The sequence below is a fragment of the Pygoscelis adeliae genome, unplaced genomic scaffold (genome assembly GCF_000699105.1).
Source record: "Pygoscelis adeliae isolate BGI_AS28 unplaced genomic scaffold, ASM69910v1 Scaffold96, whole genome shotgun sequence".
NCBI lineage: Eukaryota > Metazoa > Chordata > Aves > Sphenisciformes > Spheniscidae > Pygoscelis > Pygoscelis adeliae.
In genome coordinates, this window is record NW_008824935.1 from 2,289,160 (window position 1) to 2,308,878 (window position 19,719).

Here is a 19,719-nt window from a genome sequence, read left to right on the forward strand (position 1 = left end):
CATGTTGCAATATCCATTTTCACAGAAGTGGATGTATAACATAGGAGGTTTTTTGCACTTCTCTTAATGCTCCTCACTGCCATGCATTACATTAATCTAGTGTCTGCTTAGTAGAGGTGAGTAGCTTCTTATTAATTAAAATCTATGGCAGGATATATAGGGGAAAGAAGCAATCTCTTCCCAAATGCAAACTACTAAGCATTCGTATTCACCTACAACAGAAATGTGAGTCCTTTTTTTCCTGTAGAAATAATATGCCCCAACAAATGGGAGAACCACCACCAAACCCCGTGAGAGCCAGCGGGAACTGGTCTGCTGCATTCTGTTGTGTCTGTGTTTGAGTTCCTTGCAGGAACGGGCCCAACTTAGTTATTAACTTCATATTAAGAAGATTCACCCTTTTGGACATGTCAAGGTATAGATTAGTCTGAATTGAGACACTAGGGTCAAAACCAAGCAAAGCCGCAGGAGATCAAATCCAGTTCTGAACTCTGGACTTCAAGGGCAGATTAATTTCATTCTAACGATGTGGAAAAAATGCTCTCCTTATCTGTCTCCAATTCAGAGACCCAGCATGATTACCTGAACTGGTGTCTTATTTGAGAAAGGCTGAACAACCTTGCCCATGAAAACCCCCTTTCCTTGCCTCACTCCAACACTCTGTATTTTTCATGGACAGATGGTCATTGACGGATCACATTACTTTCTGGGTATCTTCTGACGGCTGTTCAACCTCAGAAACAAAAAGGAGCAAGGGAAAGCTGCCAAGTCCATTTGCTTTATGTGACTCCCCGCTTCAGTCACACAAGAAAAGGCCTTGCCTCTTTAACCTGGGCAGTTGATGCCTGGATTTTCTCTTCATATGTATCCTCTAAAACTGAACTGTGGACTTGAGAGGAAACAAGCTTAATATGCCATGTGCTTCCTATTTGTTGAAGGTATCAATGCTGAAGCTCCGTTGGCATGCTAAAATGTGAACATTTTTACTGTGTAGCAGGTTATGGAAGCTGCTCTTGATAAATTCCAGTAACAGCATTTTACACTCCACGTGCTGTTTTCTGTGAATGACAGATTGCCGTATTAGGTCTCTAAAGAAGCTCCTGACAAGGGTGATTCAGCACACGAAGAAAGTGGAACATGTGTCTAATTCAGTGTTTCTACATTCCCTAGCACATTTACACGGGACTGTGATCTTGTTCTCTCTGATGTACCAGAGGAAGAAAAAACTCTGTTCATTGTAAGTTGGACACTCCTTAATAGCATCAGAGCCTCTGCTGGTGTAAACCTAAAAACAAACATATGGATGTGTTTACCTCTCCTCCACTCTCAACTGATTCTAAAGGTATATGAAGAAGTTGTTCACCAGAATTTTTTCCTTTTATCTGGGCAGTAGGAAAAGGGACCATGGCAGACAGACTAGAGGTAGATGATGTGGCTTGTTGGATAGTGGGGATTAGAGATTAAACAACCTGCCTCAGTAACTACTAGAAGTCTTTGTGTTGAAAATAGAGTAACCAGGTAAAAATACTGACACATATTCTGTATTCCAAAGGTGCTTTTTGCAAGAAGACAGTTCAAATCTTGCCCAGTAGGATTCTTCCAGGCATAGAATTCCTTGCTGGTTTTATCCATTCAGTGGAACCAATGGGAACAAATTTCAAAGATATAAATATATAATTGTTTGTGATAGACTAAATACCTAAAACGTATCATTAACTGTTAAGTGCTCTCTAAAAACAGCACATAGATCCAGTTGTAAATACTAGAAACACTGTGCCTGATTTAGAAAAATTAAGAATAACCCAAACATTTCTCAAATCCACAGTTTTAACTTTTCTCATATCTCTGTTTTGTGGTTTATTCTTCAGCATTCAAGGTGGATGTATGAGATTCCATTTCAAGTTTTAACTTAACGGCTTCACTTAAGAAACAGGAGAAAAGGTAAGTTATATGAATTAAACATTACATATGATTTGGCAAAGCACTTCCAGGAATTCCATAAGGAAGAGTAAAAAGCCCCCAAACCCCATGCAGTTGCACAGAGTTAGTAGCAACAACTAATAGTGAGTCAGTCGACTCACTATTTTAGATGAATACCGTCTAAAAGTACACACTTTTCATTCAGTCTTGGCTGGTGAAATGTAGAAGCTTAATGTGGATTACACTTTTTAAATCTTTCAACATCAAAAAATAGACAAGATGTAGTGTGTTTTTCTTTCAGAGTACTTTGCATGCAATCTCAAGATAAATGGGAGAGACTGATTGTGTTTGTACCTGTGCCAGACGTTGTCGTTAGATATTGCTGTTTTGTTTCATCAGCCAGATGAACTTACCCAGGGACATCGATCAGATACCTACGTTTAAAAGAACACACTGTCAAATTAGTGGATAGAAAGAGCACATTATGAGAGAGAAATTATCTGGTGAAAGATTTAAAGACTGACTCACTTGTGTTTTGTTTCATTAAATGTGGGGTAGTCCCCTTTCATTTTCCATTTAGCACGAACATTCATGGACTCCATTACAATATCAGCCTTATAACAAACTAACTGGCTTGGGATACACATGAGCGTCCTTGGAAAAAATACAGCTCCCCTTCTTACATATTCTAGATTACCTTAAAATGTGGGGCCTGGGCTAGGCAACCCCACTGGCCTTCACGGAGAGAATCCCGTGTACTCCAGCAGGTCTCACGGCTGCATAGTCGCCTGATGCACTGCAGGAGCCTTCCCAGGTGGCCAGGCTGGTGGCTGCTTCTCCAAAGGGGAGGGCTTGGGACGGGGAGGGGGTGCATCCACCCCTCCAAAGGACACAGAATATATTCTAAAGGGGAAAACACAAAAAGCCCTAGGAAAACTATCCAGATGTTGTCTTTCCCCTCCTCCCTCTTAGATATTCTTGGAAGATAATCTTGATTCTTGCACTTAGGGTCAAGGGAGCAGCTTGTGGTTGTAATGAAGGGGCGAGGATCAGGCTGGAGAGCGAGCACACATGAATTAGGGGAGATCCAGATGAGCAGAAAAAAGAAGAAAATGGATTAGAAAAAGCTTCAGAAGTTACAACTGACAGTATTTCATCTTTATTTTGGTAACATTGGGTAATGTTGTTATTCAGGTTGGCTAAAAGCCCTCACTCTTCAAAAACGTTTGTCAAAGATTCATTTTATAAAAAATATAAACAAAATACACTCTAAACACCTCATGTTTTGTGTCTTTTAAGTCTTTGTCTTAGTGGTAATTTCTTGTTGTCTTATTTATTATACACTAAGCATTTCTAGACAGAAAATACTTCTGCTTTCTACTTGATCCCTATGTGATATCCAACTATTTCTCTCTATGTATGTATTTATATATATGTACAGAACCCAGTGGACCCTGGAGCCCACCTCCATCCCGCACAGCAAGAGCAGGCCATTGCAGGCCCAGGCAAGAACTACACAACTCAGGCACCTCTGTGCATTTTCACCTCAGTGGCAAATGCTGAAAGGCACTTGCTTGATATTGCAAGGAAGCCCCAAGGCGGGGTGCCTTGGGAGAACCATCTGGCTGTAACTGAGGTCTTTCCCCACATGTGCTTGTCTGCTTGCTGCCCTCTAAGTAGCAAAACATTACTACTTTGGTGCAACATCATGGTCAAAGTGCACAACAGGTGGCTAAGTGCTTCAGTTGCATGCTGAGGCCATGCTTACTTTGAAGCCCCACACCTTAGGTCTCTTGAAGCTAAGCAAGGAGGCATGGAAAGGGTTCACGGCAGGCTTTCACCCAGTAGAAACCTAGTGTTACTAGTCACACTTAGCCTTATTAGCCCTCATGGTCATTCATATATTAGAGCACTAGTGTGTGCTCCTTGCTGTGAGGGGTCCTGGAAAATGGGCCACTCATCGTGCTGAGTAGGAGCACCCCAAATCTTGGTAGTACCCAGACAGTTGCCATTCCAAAGCCAGACTTCATGGCTCAAACTCACACTTCGTAGAGAAAGTGCTCTGTATAAATTGTCGGCTTTGAAACCAAACCCTTCCACACCTAGCCTACATCGTAAATCAAGCTTTGGTGCTACTTTCCAGTCAGCTCCATTACACAAGTAGTCTGATTTAGTTTTATGGCAGAGACGTATTTTTACATGGAGTGGGGGATAAACATGACTATTTTATTCATGAAGTAAAAGTGTACAAGATGGTAAGAGACAGGCATAGGTAGTGCAGATACCAAATCCCTACCTGGTTGTCTCAGTACCTGGGCTTGGTGCTTGGATTCCCTCATGTTCAGATCTGTGGCAGCACCATGACATATCAGAACCTCCCACGAAAGATTTCACTTCTCATATCCAAAAAGACATTTCCATTAATGCATGCAAAATTTTGCCCTAGGTTTTTTGAAAGTGAAAAGTGCCAGCCCCCAAAACTACTGTACCATCCTTCGTCCCCACATATGTTAATTTATCATTAAAATTATTAAACAGTAAATGGCTGAGATGTATTATTACAAACTTGAAGTATTTCCTCTGATTGTTTAAAAATCCCTGCTTTAATTTGAGTAATCTATTTTTTTCCTTTTACAGTTTTGAATGCTGCATCTTACCATATGTGAAAAGTTTCTTAAAGGTGTCAAAGTGACTTGTCATGGGTTTGGAATGAGAACTAAATTAAATGTCCATACTGTAGCATACTTATATAAATAATGAGATATTCCAGTATAAACCATTCATTTGGCAGTCATTTCTACATCAGCAAGTACTAAGTGCTATAGAATTCCTGCTTGACTTTGACACATGCAGAGAAAATCAGGAAGGAAAATGTGTGTGTTTAGAATTTTATAGAAAAAGACAGCCCCTTGTAGTCCGTTGCCATGAAAGTATTTCTAGCTTTTTTGGAAATAGTGCAAGAGGTTTAACAAAATACTCTGGATTCACAGCAGACTGCTGGAGCATTCAGCTGCCTCCCACTGCACTCCAAAACTTGTTTCCATAATTTAGAAACAGAGAGGGTGGAAATGGATAACAAAGTCATTAACAAGTGCCAAGAATGATTTATTATGGGTGATACAGTGTCGCTGCTTTTAAGAAAAAATACATTAAATAAAAATTCTTCATAAAATAAAAAATCTTTCCTATTGAACATTGCGCAGAATTTGCTTTATTGGTGTATTATATCACCACATTGCCAGGTTTGGCATTTCTCATCCAAATAATGTTTCAAAGTGCTAGCAAGGCTTGTGGGCTGCAGTGCAAACCATGTTAGGAATACTGCTTGTACAGAAACACAACAGTAGCAAAGCTCCTTTTGCTGGGATTCTGGAAATAGTTAGCACCGGAGGACCCTTTTATCTTGCATCAGCTTCACAAACTTACATCGCACCAGGCTAACAATAATAAAAAATTGATAATAGATATTTAGTTCCAACTACCTAGCTGCTTTAAGCCAGTTTTTAGGTTACAAGCCTTTCTCACTCAAAGATCCATGCACACATACTTTGAGAGCATGAGTGGTAAATAAACCTTGTCTTCTAGGTGAATTTTATCTTCAGACAAGAGGCATCTGGTATCTGCTAAAATGGCATCCTGATTTGTTGGCAGCAGGCCTAGGGACTGATCCTGCACCTACTGAAGAGCATGCCCCAGACCCCGAGGCTGACAGAGGCGTGCAGTCTGGCCCAAAGTGACCACAGACCTTTCTTACCAGCAAAGAGACCCTTCAGGTTTAAGTCTGGGACACGTTGGTTGGGATGTGAGAGGGAGCTTTTGCTGGCACCAGGCATGGAGTAGCTGTCTGTCTATCTGTCTTTATGTTTGCACATGATTAATCTCCAAAAACTTTAACCAATGCCTCGAACGATCTCTGAAATATCTCTGGACTAAGAAATAAATAAATAACCCATTTGAATATTTGCCTATGCCTCAGTGACTTAAAAGATTGAAATAATTTGTCATACAATGGAATCAAAGTTCATAAATGTAGCTAATAGCTTGTACCTTTTCAGAGATTGCTTCATGTAAACGCAGAAGTGTTTCTAAGTAATTTACAGCTGCATTGCAGTTAGCTTCAAAACGATGGTTAGTTACATGAAATCACAAGTTTACAGCAAATAATTTGATCTAGTGTCAATCTTCTTTTAATCATGCAAAATAAGATCATTTTATGTTCTTATTGCAACTGATAGCTGAAGTTTACAGGCAGGAGGCACAAGCCTTCTACTGCACTCTTCACAACTGTGTCCTCAGCCTGTCATGAAGGAAAAAATCTGTGGTGGAATTTGGGGAGCAGGAGAGCCCCAGCAAGGGTAGTGGTGTGCCTATGCCACCCACCCATGGTCTGGGTTGCACCTATAGCATATAAGAGTGCATGATGGCACCAGGCACCCCAGATGACCCAAGAGCACAATAAAGAGGAATTTCACTAGTTGTTAAGTTGGACTCAATAGGTATATTGGGGTCGGAAATATTAGCTTCTTACATTCTCTTTGGCATCCTTAATACACACTTGCGATAACACAGCAGGATTTTTTTTCCCCTCCATCTGCTAGGGATAATTTACTGACAGTTCATTGCTCACTTGGCCATGGGTTGTATAGATTTAATTAATTAAACATCTATTTCTGTAACAATTATAGACCTGTATGAAGCAACAAAGTTGCTATGAGCTTTTTGCTTCAAATACGCTCTGACAGGCAATCTCACTAAGTATTCCCTGATCTGAACTCTGTTCCTATGGCTTAAGAATATGTATTAATAACTCACGGGTACAAATGTGTCAAGGGGTTGCAATTATCTTCAAAACAAACATTGCAAAAAAAAAAAGACACAAGCTAAGCCGTAGAAAAACATGGTTAAGGCACTCCAATTTACCTTGTCCGATAGCGACTCCATTGCATAATGATATATTTATGATGAGTGCATAGCAGAGTTTGAAGCCTTATTTTTTTAAAACTGCTTAGCTTTGGTTTTTCTTCTTTTTTTTTTTTCCTTAATAGTGTCATGACTCAGGGTGGAATTAAAACATAACTAGAGCCATATTGCACAATCAGGTTTTAAGCAGATTTGTCACAGAGCATGGTACATCCCACAGCCTCATGGAAAAAACTCTCTGAGCTCCTGCTGCCCACTCCACACTAAACTGCATGAACACACCAAGTGGGACAGCTGTGGAAAGAGATTTCAGCGGGTACCGAAGCACTTAAGACCTCTGCTCCACTGCCACTTCCTCTGAACGTTGGCAAGGAGGTTCCTGTTTCAGAGACTGTTGGGGTAAGAGATGAATGAGGGGAAGCTGATTATGTGTTGGCTACTGATTCCAGCACTGCAGAGAGGTAAAAGTCAAGCAAAACTCATTATTTTATTACAGTATCATAGTCTTTTGAATATATTACACTCCAAAGACTTTTGCAAGTCCCAGAGCAATATTTTGATATGTTAATTTGAAAAGAATGCATTGTAAAAGAGTTCATGGAGATCTAATATTTTCTAGTGTTAGCATTTCTATTTTTATGCTGCCCTGCTTTCCCCCAAAATTTTATTTCTCCATTAATTTCAATTAGGCTCTCACTGGATTTCAAGTACAGCTAAAGTACAGAAATGGGAAAGGTTTCTTGCCAAGACTGACCAAGATATCACAGAGATTCATAGTCCCACATCCTCCCACTCTTCATGTCTAAAGGTTTATATTTTCAATCCAACAGATACACACACACAGAAACTCAAACACTCACAAAATCTGTAGTGTGCTGACAAGTTCTTATATTAATAAGATAGCTATTTATCAAACAGCAACATAGGCATCCAAATTTCCCCTTGGCTCTTAAATACATTGCATCGTGCCATTTAAAAAATATTGATGGTGTCGGATTGTCAGCGCCAGGAGAACGACACAAAGGGACGCTAAATCAGCATCATCGGCCCCTGGCAACAGCTGGTGGAGGGAGCAGTGCCCTCCAAGCCGATGAACACAGCCTCGCAAGCCAAAGTGACTTCCTGGGGCCATGGGCATCCCGGTCAGCTGGGGAAGCTGTGAGGTGGCTCTTCTAGCATTGTGGTCAGATTGGCTTCCAGCTGGTCACAGCGTTTGGGAAGAGTGAAGGTGGTATTGTATTACCTATGCTCCATGGACCTGGCTTTGGACTAAGTAGGGTCATGCTGGTCAGCATGGAGGAGCCCTTCATGCATTTGGTGTTCTCACCATAGCTAGACAAACCATTGGCCATATCCAAATGGAAAATGCATGAGACATTTGTAAGAGAGATACTGTTTCTATTAGAGCCATGGAATATGAGTGGAACCTTAAAATTATGTATTTGTTCTAATTAGTAACAATACAACCTTGAACGGGATCCAGATGATGTGGGATCATGAGAAAGAGAGCCCGAGCCATGGTTACAGTCAGGGTGTGCTCCAAGATCACTTCTAATCACACAAATATTTACTTCCAAGAGACGCAGAGATATACATTCTGCAAGACATCGCATTACTTTCCAGTATTCACAATCGCCTGATCAGTGTTTGGTTGATCCGATAGCTGCCTGAAGTATAGGTTACAATGAGTTATCACACTTTTCTGGCAGCACTGAGTGGAAGGAAAAAGCTGTAAGAGAAATGATCTATAGTCCTCAATTGCATGAACTTGGAATGGCAGATAAGAAGCAGATCCATTATTTCCATCTGCAGAAGGCAGCCATCTTATATCGCTATGATCTTTACTGCAGATAAAAGTGAAGTAAACCTCTTGCCTTACAGAAAGCCCTCTGTCCCCTTGGTTCTGAGCATAAGCTCCCCTGGCAGTGTAACAGGCATAACAGTGAAAAAGCAGACTTTTATTAATGCCTCCCAAAGAGAATATGCATTTAATCATATGCTTCATTTTAAGCTCGTGCTTGAACTTCGATCACTTTTTAATTTTGAATGTTAATAAAAATGCTTTGTGGGATCAGGCCAGTAATTCAAAAGCATATTTATAGTTATTATTTCCCAATTCACTCAATTTCCAACCAATTCTTACTGGCAAAGAGAGGCACATGGTTTTCTGTCACTGCTAGGTTTCCACAACAACAAAGGTCTCCCTTCAGTCTCTTTCCAACAAGATTGGATCGATTAACTACGCTACTGTTTATTTTGCTGTACCTGCCAAGTATATGGTAATGCAGAAATAGGAAAAATTAGCCTAATGTGAATATGTGGACAACAGAGAATGCCAGAACAAATATCATCCCTGAACATGCAACAATTCCCATTTCATTTAATTTCAGGACATCAGTGTTTAAGATGCACCTCCCAGACAAACAAAGAAAATGTCAGTTTTTAATTCAAGTTGGCCATTTCTTAACAAAATATGTTGAGAACATTTATCAGAAAACAGTTTTACTTGAAAAGTAAATTACACCTTTTTTTTTTCCTCAGCAGGGCCAGATTTGTCCAGCAGGAACCCTGATGGGAAATGGAAAGGTAAGTAAGGAAAGCTGGAGACACAGTATACTTTTGGGACCTTAAGATCTTGTCTTAGGATTAGGATCCCAAAACAAATGTTCAGACTTATACTTGTGTGAAGAATGTAACAGAGTTAGAGAAGACAAGCAACTGCAAGACAAGGCAAAGAAATGTTTCCTTCTGCTCCTTCTTTTCAACTTGATGTTGCATGTGGAGAAATACTGAAGAGTGCCGACGAGGGAGGTGAAAGAAGGTGATCTTCCATGCTGGAAAGCTAACTCTCTTCTCACTTTTCCCTTTCTCTCTTCCCTCACTGTAATTTTACATACCCTTCAGTAATGCTCTAGATACGAGCCTGGACACTTCGGCCATGAACCTCTCATCATATATGGATGTCCTTCAATTTCAGTGAAGCTTTTCTATGGAGGCACACAAGGAATTGAGGCAAGCAATGACAGAAAATAGAAATTTCTGCAGCCATTTCCTTTCAGATTGAACAGTGATCATTTAAATAAGTTAAATCTGTTTTTCTGCTGATTGTAATATCAGTAGCATCCTCAGAAAGTGGGACTGAGATCAGAGCTGAGATTCAGAATGTGTACCGCATCAGGAACATGATTACTTATTTGCTATACAACCCAACCTCATGCAAAAAAAATCTGAACACAGTTATTACTGACAAAATTGTAGGTAAGAGTTCAGATCAAATCCTAAGAGCAACCACTGGACTTTGAATGGTTTGGAGCAGAGCTTGGAGCAGTATTTCATACTCAGTTCTTATAGCCACAGTGGATCAAATCAAAAACCTGTTTCACGTTTTCTTTGAATTATGAGAGTTCAAAATCCAGATCATAACTTTGCTGTTCAGTGGATATATATTCATTGGCATTAGCGTTTCTGAATGGATTAACTTAGCCATTGTGGAATACAGATTCTGTAGTTTACTTCAAGATAAGCGTGAGCAGTGTCAGAGAAAATATTTTGGAAATTTTCCAACAGAAAAGGCTCGCTCATGGAAACTAAGTGTTCTGTAGAAAAGCTGTGAATTTGATGAGTTTATTGAAAGAAGTCCAGCAGGCATCTGACCAAAACCTGACTATTTTTCAGTCAGTTCACCTACCTTCCTTTTCCCTCCCAGGCTTTACCAGCCTCCATGGGCTCACACAGCTCCACAGAAGGACTGGGAGAAAGCAAAGGCAGTTTTGGGTTTCTGGGGAGCATGTTTTGGACTATAGCTCCAGAAACTTTCACACTGACAAAACTTGACTGTCGCCCAGATGAAGTACTGTAGATCTTTTGAATGCATTTTCAACAACAAACATGAAAATTTCCTCTTAAAATGTCTCTGTTCTCCCATGAGAGGAAATTCATTCTTGACAGGTAACTTTGCGTCATCGTGCCAATCCACCGCACCTCTGCCTCAGCAGTTACTCAGTGATGCAAAAGCTCGGTTTCCAGGTCACTGATGTCTGTGACTGTACCACCAGGATCAGACTCACAGGGGAAGGCGAGCTCAGTGTGGGCTCCAGCTCCCCACGACACACTGCTGGGGACGGGGCTGTTCAGGTCCTTGGGCTGGGAACAACTCCTCTCCTGAGTTATCCTAAGACCAAAGAGGCTTCAAGGGCAGTGTCATGGTTTGGTTTTTTTTTTTGTGTAGCAGGGAGAACTGCTCAGCAGAGGCTACCGACTGTGTCACAGACCTCCAAACAGCCATTATATGGAAATAAACACTGGTAGTTACTGAGACATACTAGATATGACCTCATGACCTAGAAATGGAAGGCTTTCTGTATAAACCATTTGCTCAAGCAAAATTATGCCACAAGAAGGAATAGGCTTACTTTTCACTATCTATATTTATTATAACCATTGCTAACTTGTTCCTTGATAACTTGATTTATGAAGTTTGTGACAAATTGCTTGCTTAATTGAAATATGTCAGGTTTCTAAATACTGAAGTTAATTATTACTCCTTTTCTAGTGGAGACTGACCTTTAATTGTACAATATTAATCCACATATTGTATGAATTATAGAAAATGCCCATTTTCTATGTAGAAAGAGACATGCATATGTTATTGTAGTGGAGTACAGTTACATAATTATTTTTAATTTAGGATATCAGTTTAATTAAATACTTGCAGAAACCAAGCTTTTTCAGGAAATTTGCAATTACAATCAATTTGAATGTACAGCTACATTAATATGGTGACAAGCCCAATAATAAAAACTAACTAAGTAATTATGGGCAGGTGCTGAACAGATGTGTAAATAGAAGGTCTCTGCATGGAACATTGTTATATATCATTTTGAAAAGTGAAAGAAACCTGTTATCCATAGCCATTCATATATGCAGTTATAATCAGTCACAAAAAAGTAAGTTCTTTGAATTTAGATAAATCATTTAAAAATGTGTATGGCACTTACGCTTTCATTTTCTGTTTCTGGAAAGAAAGTCTAGTTGATTGAAGACTGCTGCTCTACTGTACTCACAGAGTCTGCCGCACTATTGAAATATATTCTTCTTTCAACACATTTATGATGAGTGGGTTTTGAGTTTGGAATGGTTTAACAGTCAAAACAATTCACATTCCATATTACAAGTTGAGCTTTATTTAAAGAAAGGGGGAGGCTGAGACTAGCTTAGAGTTGTTTGCTCAAGTTATCAGATTGCCAAAAGCCTAATTTAACCTCCAAATAGTTGGAAAACAATGGAATTGCATTACTGCTGTGAATTGCTTTTAGCTAGATTTACAGTGGTTGTTTTTTTTGTTGTTGTTTTTTTTTTTCTTTTTGCAAACCAGTATATTAAAATACACTTTTTCAAGTCTTCTATTTTTGTGTGAGATCTCTTCTTGTGCAGCATGTTAGAAACAATCATATCTGTGATGTAAGCAATTAAGTTAAACTGAAATAGTTTCCATAACAGTCCTGTAGAAATCCCAAGGAGAAACTGGCACCTAAGGAAAGATGCACATGAGTCAGCCCCCTGGATGGAAAGGCATCCCCTAAGCCATCTACGGGAGTTTGTCTCCACATTGTCTACCACAATGTCTAAAGTAGCCACATCTAAACGAGGGGCATGTCTAAACTAGACTCTTTCAGGAACTTAGATACTTTATTCCAGACTGCAGAGATCTGCCTTCCTCTCCTCAAGGTTCACAGCTCCAAAATGGATCCCAGTGGCCAAGCCAGGCTCTTCTCAAGCAGTACTGGAAGAGAAGAAAAGTGCTTTTTCTTATTCTCAGGAATAGTCACGCTAGATGTTGGCACTATGGAAAGCCGTGAGAGGCAGCTGGAGTTGTGCATCCTTCACTTCCTTACCCCACCATGTGCAGGGCCACTGTCTTATCTGGAAAGGGGAGCAATAACTGACACATCTGGAGGGAGATTAATAATGAAGCAGTCCTAGTGCTGCTGCAATAAAAACTGTCTGGACAGATTCCATTCATCTATTTCATTTGTAAAAGGTCAAACTTTAAAAGCACAAACTTGTATTCCAAATGTGCTATGAAATATTTCAGGTGGGGAGGGAGAAGAAGTGGGGAATGCAGCCTTGCACCCTGCAGACCCCTGCAGCTGAATAGTCCCTGTGGATCACATAAATGGCAGTAACTTCTATACTGTATGCTGGTATAGCACTCTTCTATACTACCACAAGGCAATAGTCAGCCTGCAGCCAGTATTAGAGCAGAAAGATGACACCATTAGGTATAACGATCTTTACCTTTCCCTCAGCTCCAAACTCCAAGATACTCCAAGCATTTTCTGTAGAAAATGAAAAATGAACCAGTAATTGTTTCCTAGGAAGAATGAACAAATCCAAATCAGTGGGGAGGGCAAAACAGTCTCAGTTTTACAGTGGAAATCCTCAGGAAGCTTACTGTCACCACGTGCCATCCTTGCCACAGGAGCATGACTGAAGGGATGGGCAGGCTCTTTATGATCAACATGTTTCAGCTACTGGACAGGAGAGGTTTATTTTAATGAAAGACTTTATGTTTCCAATGAGAAAGATTAGAACACAAAGATTTTGTCTTTGTCAGGGCAGCATCTAATGGTTAATCAGACTTTAAATAGGAGTTGTGAGAAAGTGACGAGTGCAGGGTTTGGTCCTGTATGAGGTCTGGATTTTCTTTCTTTATTATGTGGAGCACAGGAAGGCGACATACAAAACAAACCTCAAACATTCTAGTATGGAGAGATTTTGCTTGTTCTTTCAAAAAAAAAAAAGTGGCCTGGATTCCCTGCATCTCCATAGCCACACATGCCTCCTCCTAGCTCTGCTTGCATTCCCTTTCCAACTGATCCCATGATCTCCCAGTTCGTCCATGTTCGGTGTCTGAAGAGGCAAAAAGGGAGATTTCAGAAGAATTCAGGGAAGATCCACACCACAGGTGCAGAGAAACACAAGCCAGCTCAGCCCCAATGGCAGTGCAGAGATAGCCCTCATGACCCACATGAGTTAGCACCAGGACCAGAAGCAGGATTGCTGCTTCAACGCCATGCTGAGCCGACCTGGCAATATCCCTCTCCGACTGCACCAGCAACTGTGCATGACTCCACAGCACACTGGGTTAAGTGTTAGGGCAGGAATCTTTGCAACACAGCCCTTGCCACACGGACAGGCGTATCTCTAGCAGTAGGTGTTTAAGTTGCTTTGGCCCCTCTGCAAATCTTTGAGCGATCAGAGTACTTGTGGCGTCTGTCCCCTCAGCAGAGAACCCAGTGCCTTCAGCTGCGTGTTAGTTGTGTGGGAATTGTTCAAGCTCACTACTGTTGCCACAGCTGCTAAAGGAAAACATTTAGTTAAAGATGAGGGTAAGCACACATTATAGATGTAAGCATATGGCTGTCAAGCTGCTGCCCAACAGCTTCCATAGTTATGTGGCACCTTATGTTATCCAAAGCACTTGGAATATTTTAGATAACAAAAGCTAACGAAGACAGCTATTATAGCTTTATGCTGCACTTGCTTCCTGATAGAGTTGCCAATCCAGTGCTTTGAATTCTGTGCCAACAGCTTTGACACAAGTGAAAGAGCAAGCTGTGCTTTTAACAGATGCAAATGCTTTGGTTGCAGCGATCACTGCTTTTTCAAAATCATTATCACATATGTGGGATTTCAGATGCATACTTTTTCTGAAGCAACAACATTCAGGCAATTGGAGCAACTTTTTCATAGCACTGGCAAGCTTTTAAGGGACAAAAGCAACTGGCATTATCTAGCAACTATTTTACTGTCTTGCAACTGCTTGTATTGAACTAACGCACAACACGTGGTTGGCACTGTTGGAAAAGTCCCGCATTGCAGGCACAGTGTTACACCAGCAACAAGCCATGTTGTTGAATTTTGGGGAATTTGCAGACCTTTCACTGATGACTGAGGAATGAAGACAAACAAAACAGCATTATACATTAAATTACTGATCAGATAGTCTAGATTTGAGAACAATTCTTCATCTAGCGCTAGCTTTTCTCTGTCTTTCCATGACTCGGTCTAAAGTACAGCTTCTGAAACAGTGTGAAATTTCTTTCTTTGCTTGAACAAGGTTAACACAATACTCCAAGAATTTTGTACCATCTATTTGGTTCTTTTAATGACAATTTTAGCAGCAGGAGGCGCATGGAAAATTCATTACGTCTGTGAAAGTGATGAATATAACCTAGAGATACTGTAATGCATGACTCTCTTCCACCAGAGGATCACATCAGCTTTTCTTTTGTCATTAAACATATATAATGTTAATTTTAAACCTTTGTTTTGCACGGACAGGGTCTGGCAAATCTTGGCACCATATGCTATTCATCAAAGAAAGAAATAATCCAGACTTTGTAAAGCCTTGACTCTACAAGTGTGTGTGTTGGGCTTTGAATGGTACGTGGTGCGTAGTCCAATGCAGTTGAAAGTTGTTTTGAGGAACCAGTGAGGCCCTGCTTTGAGTCATCTACTGATAGGAGCAGGTTCTAGCATAATTCCTTACTTACACAAATCCATGGTTAAAACAAAGCATGATCTGATTGGGAAAAGCTATGCCAAAAATTGTGGCTTTTTGGTTGACTGGGAACAGGAAAAATAATTTTCCTATCATCTTTTTGAAGCTTTGTTAAAAATGAAAAAAACCCATATTTTGCAAAATGAAACTTTATTTTAAGGTAAAAAACCCCAAGTAGTTTTATTTTCAACTCACTATTCCTCAACCCTTCTCCTTCCCACAAGCTTTGCCATCTTTTCTGCAGTAAAAACAATGTAATGAAGTCAGCACAGATTCTCCAGAACATACTTTTTGGTAGGAAAAGAAAAAGGGGGTTCAGGAAAAGTTTACTCTACTGATGAAGAAAAGCCATGTCATAGAGTACAAAGACTGAATCTTCAGGTAGAGACACTTCAGTCTCTGTTTGCCCTTTGCAGAGTAACTCGCCAAGGAGTTGTGTTCTCACCAACTCCTCCTCCGCTTCGTTTTGTCCCTTCCTCCCTCCTCCTTTTCCTCTCTCCTTTAATGGATATCTTCACATTTGAGCCATCACTTCCAAATGTGTGACTTGCAGATTAATGTATAAAGAAATACAAATATTCCCCATAATCAAATTCTCTCTGATCAGGACGCTGTTAGTTTCTTAGTGACTGTTCCGGCCCAAGTCTCAAGCAAAGCACAGAAATAGTTCCCTCTCCTTGCTTTTTTGTTCAAAAAAATTTAAAGAAGTTAGTCTTCACGTATAAGGTGCAAAGTAACTCTGACAGAGGTGGAGGGTTTGTCCCAAGAAAAAATACATTATTTCTGGGCATAAATTCTCTTTGAGCTTTGTGCTTTTATGCTGTCCATTTAATAGGAGCAGATGATTGTCTTTACAAGGTTCTCTTATTCAACCAAATCACCAGGTAATTTAATGGCTTTTCTGTCATTTTCTTACTGTAAAGACCAGTGACTAATCTGCTATCAAAATCTGTAACAGTATCATATGGGCAACTGCTATAATGCACTCTGACATTGTGGACCAGAGCTTCATCCCTCCCTAGCTGCACCTTATGTCACTCCTGTATCAGGTGGGACATCTCAGAGGAGGTGACAGCATGCTGAGTGTAGGTGGCAGGCAGGAGGTTGGCTCAGGAGCCACCGTGCTCATCTTCCACCAGCAGAGGTTATCTATAGGTGCACACTAGCCAGGACAGCCTCACATTTTAAGCCACAAAGAGCCCAAAGTGAGCTTGTAATCAGGGCACTCACATTTAACTTAAAGGGAATCCCTCCTATCACATCTCAGCTGATGAAAAGGCTTTATCTTACAGTCCCTATTTTCAGTGGACGTGTCTCTTTTATCTGACAAATGCAAGCAGATGCAGGAAGAGTCTGATTGCAGTTTTACTCACATGAGGTTTTGACAAATACCTCCATCTGTCCTGATTTCAGAGACACTCCTCACTTGTACATGCCCATATATGACACCACCTACTCACACAGGCTACTTTAGACTTTAATATAAGATTCAGACTGCCTAAGACACCTGGATACCTAAGATACTCAGAATATCCCTCCTAGGATATCCCCTGTTAGGGCTCTCCCTTCCAGGGCTCCAGAAGATCTTGCTCCCAAACTTTCTCCTAGGGTATTTAGCTATAAGCCAAGACAACCCATTAAACCAACTTGTGAACCCCTCAAATGTTCAATATATATTGCAACATGGAGATATGTGGCTGACAAAAAACATTAGGCAGGGCTTTCAAGCTCCAGAGGGTACACAAAGTCCATTATTAGATTATTTCTTTCATTAGAGCAACATCTGGCTCTCAGCTTCTCTCATGATAGTGCTGTGGTTGGGGTGCTACCTCAACTTGCATTTTCATAAGCTACACTGTTCAGTGATTTATATCAGTCTGTTTTTAATCACATTGTGCCAAAATTAACCAACTGTAATTGCCACCCAGGGCAGGCCGTCTTCTGGAAAAGACATAAATGAGATTAGTTATCAGGGCAGGATGCAGCTGCGTGGCTATGAAGTGGAAGAGCGATCTGTGCACTAGCTCGGTCTCTCCCCCATTATGTAAGTGAAAGAGCATAGCACTAATGGGGAGAAAGGGAAACGGAAGTATCCGTGACTTCATCCTTTCCCCCCTCCTGCCCTCAATTTTAATTCTGTATATTTTTCAGCTGCAGAGAAATGAAAACATCTTTATTTTTGTTTCATTTCTCAAGCACTCTATTTACAAGATCAATTAAAAAATGTAACTTCAAATCTCAAACAAAGTACTTCCCCTCTCTTCCTCCCATAATTTCAATTTGTCAGCAAAAATACACCCATAAACCCATCATGTTCGCATATGTGCATACAGCATCCAAACCGCAATGTGCTCTGCAACGTGGTGAGAGCTTTTGCATAGCTGGAGGGAGCAGAGGAATGGGATCTGAAAGGTGGGAAACCTCCTGAGCATACCATTTCCCTTTTTGTGCTTCAGATCCAACACTGACTGAAGTCAGAGAGTGAGTTTCTAGCAGCTTCAGTAGGCTTTGGAACAGGCTCTAAGGATGGAGCTAGCAGAAGATATTTAGTTACAACATCAGCTTCATAATAGTTGCCAATATTTTTTTTAACTAGGAAATATTAGCAAATGCGATAACACAGTGAAATGTGGTGACAATGGGAATTCTGTTCATATCTTGTTCATTCAAGTTATGACACAAAGTAGAAAATACTATTAAAACCATGTGGTGATCTTTAAAGTATCTGGCTTTGTTTAAAGCTACCCTTGTTTTGCAAGATCAAAGGTAAAACAAAGTCTTTACAAATCATTTTGTTAATCAGACAATGGTGATACAAAGATCACTGCAAGCATAAAGGGGAGAGGGAGCCTGGCTTTCGTTCTGCTGCTACAGAAGTGGAGGGAAAGGGGATTTGGACAGGGAAAAGGGCAGAAGAAGAGCCTTCCTCCCCACTTCAGCGCTCTTTCTGCATAAACCAGTCGTAGGAGTGGACTCTCGGAGGTCTTCCCTGGAGGGAAAGAATGAGGTTATCACACAGTTAGTTGGCTTCAGAGCTAAAAAGAAAACTGCCACATAAGCCCAGCCTTGAAATGCAACCAACATAGCCAGTAATCAGTAACAGCTTTCTCCTTCAGTGGAAGATGCAAGAAACCCACAGCATGTTCTCAGTAATAGTTTTGATGCATGCCTTGCTATCAAGCTGTTCAAAGAGGGGCCAAAACTGTTACAGCTATACTCTATACCCTACAGAGCTAGATCCTATAATCCCATTGATGTATCTTCCTTTTTCTTACAGTCAAAGGTTTGCCAGATAAAGACTGATTTATTGTTTATACTTCTATAATTACCTCATGGAATTTAAGCCCTTAGATCTAGCAAACACCTCCTCTTGTAACATCACACCTATTCTTTCCTCTTTCTCTTTTTCTTTCTGCTCACATCTTTGCTTCTTCTATCTCCATCCTTTGATGTTCAAACCACTGTCATAATTAACATGTGCCAACTGGTCCCCATCCCCACCCCTGCTTCACTCTTCCACCCCCATGAGCAGGAAGGCAGGGAAGCGTCGCCCCCTCACCACGCTCCTCCCACTTGTGCCTTTTCTCCTCTGCATGCAGAAGAGGAGAGAGTGACTACCAGCCTGGGGTTCTGCTTGTACGTGTCCACTGATGAATGGGAATAATCAACAGTGACCAGACGGAATAAAGAGCCCCAAACAAACCCAGTGTAGCCTGACAGAGCATCTACTAATGTCAGATCAGACACCATAAGCTACAAGCAGAAAAGTTGGAAATCCCTGAGGCATTAATGGCTCTTCAGGATACAACAATATTGTACAACAAGATTGCTGAGGTTGATGCTAATAATATGCCTGCTGTCTCGGAAGTACCCTTCATGCTCATTATCTAAGGCAGATTTAGATGTTATTTTACTAGGACCAACAAATGCAACTTTGAAGGAGCTTCCTCTTTTAGGTGGGAGGATAGACTCAGTGCAGTGACATTTGGCAGATAAATGTGTAAGCCGAAGCTCTTGCCCAAGCAGAGGTGAAAATGATCTCCAGAACAAAGAGCAAATTTCATTTGGGCCTAAACCAACTATGAGCAATCTGTAGATAGTATGGCCTAATACTTGCCAAAAATGTGATTACTAATTTTGTAGGTATGATGTTGGACCTGGTTTACAAAAGTATTCTATAAGCTAGGACATCATACCCATATGCGGGAAAAGGTCTGTCACTGATCTCAGCACAGTCACGTGCTATTGCTAATGGGCATAGAGGGTGAATTTTCATGGACACTCAGCACTAGCTTAGCTCTGGTTCCTTGGTG